General features: G+C 27.4%; 1 non-coding gene across 1 annotated transcript; it reads left to right on the forward strand.

Moving 5' to 3' along the window:
• Nucleotides 1-2,114: 2,114 nt before the first annotated feature.
• On the forward strand, nt 2,115-2,188 carry TRNAI-AAU (transfer RNA isoleucine (anticodon AAU)). The gene has a single exon. It is a non-coding gene; the product is annotated as a tRNA-Ile (tRNA).
• Nucleotides 2,189-7,346: the final 5,158 nt, after the last annotated feature.

Genomic DNA, 7,346 nt, shown 5'->3' on the forward strand with positions numbered 1-7,346 from the left:
GGTTTTTTTTTTTAAATTTTATTTTTTCAAATTCTCATTAAACATTTGACAACTTTTAATAACCTCAATTAGACTCTTCAAATATTTGCGTAAATTTTCATTAAACTTTTAAATTTTTGAATATTTTAATTAAATCTATCAAAATTTTTAAAAATTATTATTAAAATTCTCAAAAATTTTAAATATTTTAATTAATCTCTTAAAATTTAATGTCAAGATCCATCAGTAATCTATTTGATAGATGATCAGTATGGATTGAGTCCAACCTTTGTAAGGCTAATAGCATGCCCTAATCTTAGATTGAGATAGCATCTTCTCACCTAAACTTTTCAAGAACAAAAATTTATAAATAAAAATTATAAATAATTATCATAACTACCTCGCACGTATCTATAAAACTAAAATTTCACCCTTTTTTTAATAAATAATTAAATATGATATTTATATTTTTATTATGATATCAAAAGTTTTATTTAGAAAAAGGACCCAAAAACCTTATATTTTTCCTTAAATTTATGATTAACCCAACAAATAAATCTTGACAAGTTTTTAAAGAGAATTGCTTTATTGACAACTTTTAAAAGAAAAAGTAATTATAAATTTTTGAAAATAAAAATTATGTTTTCAAAAACTAATATAATAACCGATTGAGCTTTAGCTTGATTAGAATTGGTATTGTTATCAGTGCAGATGAACGTGAGTTCAAGTTAGCTGAAACGTATTATCCTTCTATTTAATGGTTGGGGAGAAGCTATAGACAGTTCTAGGCATTGTATAAAAAAAAGTCGATATGATAATTAATTTTACGATAATTACAATCAAAATTAAAATTAAAAAATAAAATAATTACAATCAAAATTAAAATTAAAAATATAAAATACTAAGAAATAATAATCTTTTGACCTTGCGTGAAGGACTCACAAGTTTAGAAGAATTACATTTTATACTGTCTATTTTTGAATATTTATCAAATACATGTTGAAATATGAATAAATAAAAGATTATCCAGAAAAGAATAAACACTTAAAAATTCCTATAACATAAATTAAGATATTAAGGTTAGAATTTTATATCCTTAAATTGTACTTTCTTTTTTTCTCAAATTTGATTCCACCTCCTCAGAATTCGGATTTCAACTTCTGTTCAAGTTGGTCCATATATATAAATGGATAAAACGCAAATGAAAAGAAAATTAATTATCAAAAAGAAAAAATATATATTTTAAAATTTGGATGGATAACTCGGTAAATGTCACATGAAACCTCAATTATTAGGAATTAAAGAGTTAACTGTATTAGACATCTCTAAATTAGGATTCTTATTTTAAATTGATCCTCAAACTTTAAAATATTTTAATTATATCTTTTAAACTATCGATGTTATACTAATAAAGGCCTTCAATTATTAAAACTATTAATTTAGCCTTTAAATAACATATCATATATTATGTGACATAATTTAAAATGAAAATTTAAAGAAAAGTAAAACATTGTAGCATAAGTTTTAAAAGCCTCTATCACATGGACGAAATAGTTTTGGTTTACACACAATTAAATTTTGAATCGAGGACACACGATCGCTCCAAGGAATTCTCCTTCAGTTAATTGGATTTATTAGCATGCTGATGGAGCTGTTAATTTGAGTACAGGTTTTGCATCGGTAAGGGCAGTGATTCGAATAATCAAGGTAACTGGATTTTGGGTTTTAACCATTCTCTAGGGATTTGTTCAATTTTTTATCCCGAGCTGTGGGGTATATTTGATGGGCTGATTCTTTTACAAGATTGAGGTTTAAATAGCATATTGATTCACACGGATAGCTTTGAGGTAGTTCACGCTTTGCAATGGAGTAATACAACTAGTTCGAGCTCTACAATAGTTAGGAGGATCCAATTGTGATTTTAATAATGAAAGGACCTTATTGATATAATTTTGATAGCTTAACAATACAATTAGAAAATTTAATGTTTAGAGCCAATTTAAAATGAAAGTTATAGTTTGGGGATATTTGGTAGACTTGAAATTAAATATAAAAGTTGATCAATAGCTCCTTAGGAAAATGCAGAACTAAACCAAATAATTAGTGTACATATTATTTTAAAAACGAGAAGCAACGGCCTATTAGCTCAGCTGGTTAGAGCGTCGTGCTAATAACGCGAAGGTCGCAGGTTCGAGACCTGCATGGGCCACTTCGGTAGAATTTTTCAACTCATTTTGGAAACGGCGTCGCTTCTTTCAGAGCTCATTTTATCCATACGTTTCGAAGTTCCTGTATTTATTTTATTATTTTTTATTTTCATCTTGTCCTATTTATTTATTTGGAATATAGAACACGAAAATCTTTTAGTGACCAAACATAGAGTATTTTTAAACAAAAATTTTGAAATAAAAATATTTTCTATTTTCTCTCTTGTTCTAAAAAAGTGTAAAATGAAATTGAGCATTTAATCACAGATAATTTATTAGTATTGTTATTTTATTTTTCTTTTAATTAATTCAGTTATTTGCAAAATTTATTCATTTATTGATTGTTTAGTAGATTGGATTAAATAAATTTGTGATATTCTTTAGTTTATTTATTTTGAATATAAAGTTTAATATTTTAAAATTAAAAAAAATGGATAGAGTTTATATTAACTAAATTTGTACTGACGTATAAAGTTGATTCATGTGCATGTTATATCAAATTGTTATAAAATTCATTAATCTTAATTTTAATATAGAATTGATTTTGATGACATACTTTTTAATGTAAATATTAATATTTTTATTTATATTTGATAAATTATTTAATTTAGGACTAAGCGCACACAAAAGAAAAAAAAAACAGAAAATCGATTCAAATCGTAATGTTGGATTCACTTTTATCAAATTCAGTTTAATTTTAGTTTGATCATTAGTTAAATTTATTTGCTTTAGTTCCAATTTTTGGCTGTTATGATAAAAAACTGCTATTATTCAAACTAATTTGAATTTTATTTCTTTTCTAATTTTAATTAATTTATAATATAAAAATAAATATTTTATATAAATCAATGATAATAATTTATAGAAAAAGTACCTAATTTTATTAAAAAACTAATGGACCAGATCCAACCGATATGATTTCGATTTGTTTTGATTTTTTTTTGGTGAAAGAAGAAAAAAAAGTTATAAAGAACTACTTAGATAAATACACAAGCTTTCATGGTTGCGTTTCAAAAAATTGAAAGTCATCATTATAATCAGTCGTCATTTTCGCCAGCCTATCAACATTTTTGTTGAGTTCTCTGGAAACATAATGAATCGATCAATGCACCATTTTAACTAATAACAGTCGGATTCTTCTGACCAAAGCTGAATTCAAACCTTTTGAAGACTTACTTTATAGAGCTTGTACTGCCTCTTGACTGTCTGAAAAATTTATCAACCTGTCGAATCATCTATCTAGTGCAGTCATCAGACCCCCATAATTCTGCGTCTAAGATAGAACAAATTCTAATAAACCGGTTATAGCCAAGGATCCAACTCCCATACTTGTCTCGTAACCCCCCCAATCATGGCAACCCCCAAAATTCTCTTTTATTGTACCATAAGTGTTTAATTAAATCTAATTCTCAGATGAAGATTTGATTTTTTAAAAGTTAAAAAGATTGCAAGATAATTATACTTTTTTTTAAAACTGATTTGAACCAAACCATTATCACTTAATTTAATTTTTAGACTTGTTAAAAGATAAAAGCTTTTAAGATAAAATAATTTCACATAATATTTTACCTTTTTATTTGTTAGAAAATTAACCCATTTGATGAAGTTATTTTAATGTAATAAATTTTTCAATTATAAATGAAATAAATTTTGATTAAAATGGCAGAAGTCCCTACACTTTTTATTAAAAAATTTGGTCCCTTTGTTTAATTTTCCATTAAAATAAACAATATCAAAGATAAAATAAAAATTTTAACCCTTAATATTTATATTTTTTCAATTTCGTCCTTACCCTTTACAAGTATATTTTTTTTCTAATTTTAAATAAAAACAAAAAATATATATAATTTTTAAAAATAAAAATTATATATATATATTTTAAAATACAATAATACATGAAAAAACTCTTTAAAATTCAAAAATAAAAAAATAAAAAGTTTTTAAAATATTTTAAAATATAAAAATTCAATGTTATCTAAATTAGATCGGACCCATTGGATCAAAAATCAACTAGGGTATCGGTCTAGTGAGAGGTAAAATACTAGTTGACCCAAGAATCGATATGAACTGGTTGAACTAAGTTAACAAACTAGTTGAATCACTTTTATAATTTTTAATATTTTATTTTTATTTTTAATAATTTTTTATAATCATGTAAAAGTATATTTATAAAAAAATTAAAATCAAATGAAGATTTTATTGATAAACTTAATGATTTAAGATATTTGTGTATTGTGTTTAAATTTCATTAGTCATCATTTTATGTATTTGTTTTTTTAAATTAATTTTTAAAGATATAAAAGATAAAAATACATGGTAATAATATAATATATGTTATAGAGGACTTAAATAGTAATTTTCTATTTTAGGGTAAGGTTTCTTTCTGTCTCACCTATTTTTTTAGTTATTTTCAATTGAATTGGTGCCTATTTTTTTAGTTATTTTTCAATTGAATTGTTGTCTAATATTGTGACACCAATTCAGGAGCTTAAATATAGGTAGGTATAGAGAAAAAATTATAATTATTTATTTTCTATAAAAATACTTACAATATCATAAAGTAAATGTGTTTTTCCTTTCTTTCTTTTATATTCATTATAAGTATAATTATATTGATGAATTTAACAGTTAAATTATTTTAAAAGATAAAAATAAATTCCAAATCCTTATATTCTTCGTATATTTAGAATTTAGGCCATTTACTTTTCGGATTTAAAAATATAAGTATAATTGTTAACACCATTAAAATTCTTTTGTTTACGATACCTTTTATTTTGTTACATGGCTAACAAATAAATTTTTTAAATTTCAAAATTGCATACTAATAAATTTAACAAAAAATTAGTTCGAGTTAACATTTGTGCCTGAAATTTAAAATTTTAAAAATATAAGAACAAAATTCCTGAAAATAAAGATAAATGGTTTAAATTCCCAATGATAGAAAAAATACAAAAAACTTAAAATATATTTTAACCTTAAAAAAAATCACACAAAAAGTTAAATTTTCCATACGTATAAGTGAATTTCTCCTGTATATTTTACCACCTCCACTATGATTTTTATTGTAGTTATTGTTCAATGAACCAAATCATGTGAATGTACACACTATAAATGCAATAACTGACATGCATGAGAATAGCATAGGCCATCCCATCATATGCATACATATATGCACATACATGTACTCAGCCAATGTATACTAATCAACTCACCCAAACTTTATTGAATTATTCAAAGCATATATGTTATTCAAAAAGGTGATAATGAGAGAGGGGAAATGGGTTTTCATGGGATAGTGGCATGAATTAGTGGAAAAATGTGTGCCTCGTTATAATTGCTTATAATTGCTACGTATGAAGTCATATAATGTGTTTGCTTCAAGTGGAAGGCAAGGGTTGAATACAATTTCTTTTAAAATAAAACAGATAAAATAAATTAACTACACTTGAATTCTCTAAATAAGATTGTCACTTGCAACAATTTTAGAAGAGTGTTGTATGACCCGAACATCTTCAAATATCTTTATATCCTAGTTTGTATTAAAGGTTATTTTGGCCAAGCAATCAACAATTTTATTAAAGTCTTTAGGAGAGTGTTGTATAACCCAAAGTCCTATATTTTGTAGAATATGATGAATACGTTTAATAAGGACAGAGTTCAAACTCGTCAAAGAAGGATCCTTAATGGTCCTGATTGCCTCCAAGCTACCTATTTGAATCATCATTTCAACATATCGCTTGTCTTGGATGATGACCAATCCTTCAAGAATACCCCACAATTCAACATCAAAGATTGAACATGTAGAAGCCCAATTTTGCCCGGACCCAACCAAAAAAACCAAAACAAACAAAATAAAAATATAAAAAAATAATAGTCCACAGTCCATTTAAAACAAATGTAGCCCAATATGCATTAAACCCAAAAAGCCAAATTTACAAACCCAGAAACTAAAAACCCTAGGCGGCCCGTTAGCCCAAAAATTAAACTCAATTTCGGTAAGAATTAAACTCTAATCCCATGTGAGCCTCCAGTGCCGCAACCTCCTCGATCGCGCCGCCTATGTCGTTTGACACCCCTCTGCCACCACCGTTGACCACGCACCAATACTTGCAAAAAGGACGAAGAAAAGACAGAAACAACAAAGAGATAACAACAGAGAACAGTGACAAAACAGTGGAAAAGAATAGTGAAAAACAACAGTTCGATTGTATAATCGCCTATAAAAGCTGTTGTAATGGCATGTAATCTTTGGAGGGAAAAAAATAAAAATAGATACAAGCAAAAAAAGGGCAGTTCATTCACTCGTATTTCATTTTCTTTCTTTTTCTAACAAAATAAAAATAAAAATAACAAAAACAGAAAGTTGAACGGTTTTACCTGAGTCGCCACGTAGCCGTCGTGAGCAAGGCCGTTAACCCCGAGGAAAGACGCCTCCTTTTCAATGCAAAAGGCCTTCGGGTTCCTTTAAACTCCTCGAGGTTTCGTCGGAAAAGGGAATACAAGGGTGCGCCTTCAAGAAAGGGGCCGAAAATGGCTTTAGAAGGCTTTGCCTTCGAGATCGGGGTTAAAATTTTTTTTAGGGTTTTTCAGCCACTGGGTAAGGTGGAGCCGTTTTTGGCGACCGGTGGCCGTCGCAGTGGAGGCTAGCCGGTAACAGGGCCGGAGGTGGGAAGTCTTGGAGAGAAATAAAGAGATTTTCAGATTTTTTTTAAAAAAAAAACTAAGGTTTGAAATGAATTGTTTTTTTTTTTTTTCACTTACATAAGCCCCCAAAATGACATCGTTTTGAGCTTATGCTTCAGACACCAAAACGGCGTCGTTTTGGACCCAAACCCGGTCCGACCCAACAACTCAGCAAGATCTGCATGTTTTTTAAAGGGGGTCTAATTGCCGCTTTGGCCCTTCCGCTTTTTCCTCGTTTTTCAATTTGGTCTTAATTGCTTTAATTTTTTTTCCTTTTAGATTGCACCATTTAATTTTATTCCGTTTTCAATTTAGTCCCCCGATTTGCCAAAAATAACGATGCGTTTAATATTTTTTGGGATATTTTCCCATTTAGTCCTTATTTCTTTTTGCGTATTTCATTTTGGTCCTTTATTATGTTTTATTATTTTTACAATTTAGGCCCCTAAATTCCATTTAAATTTCAATTTAGCCCTT

The sequence above is a fragment of the Gossypium arboreum genome, chromosome 10, assembly GCF_025698485.1.
Source record: "Gossypium arboreum isolate Shixiya-1 chromosome 10, ASM2569848v2, whole genome shotgun sequence".
Taxonomy (NCBI): Eukaryota; Viridiplantae; Streptophyta; class Magnoliopsida; order Malvales; family Malvaceae; genus Gossypium; species Gossypium arboreum.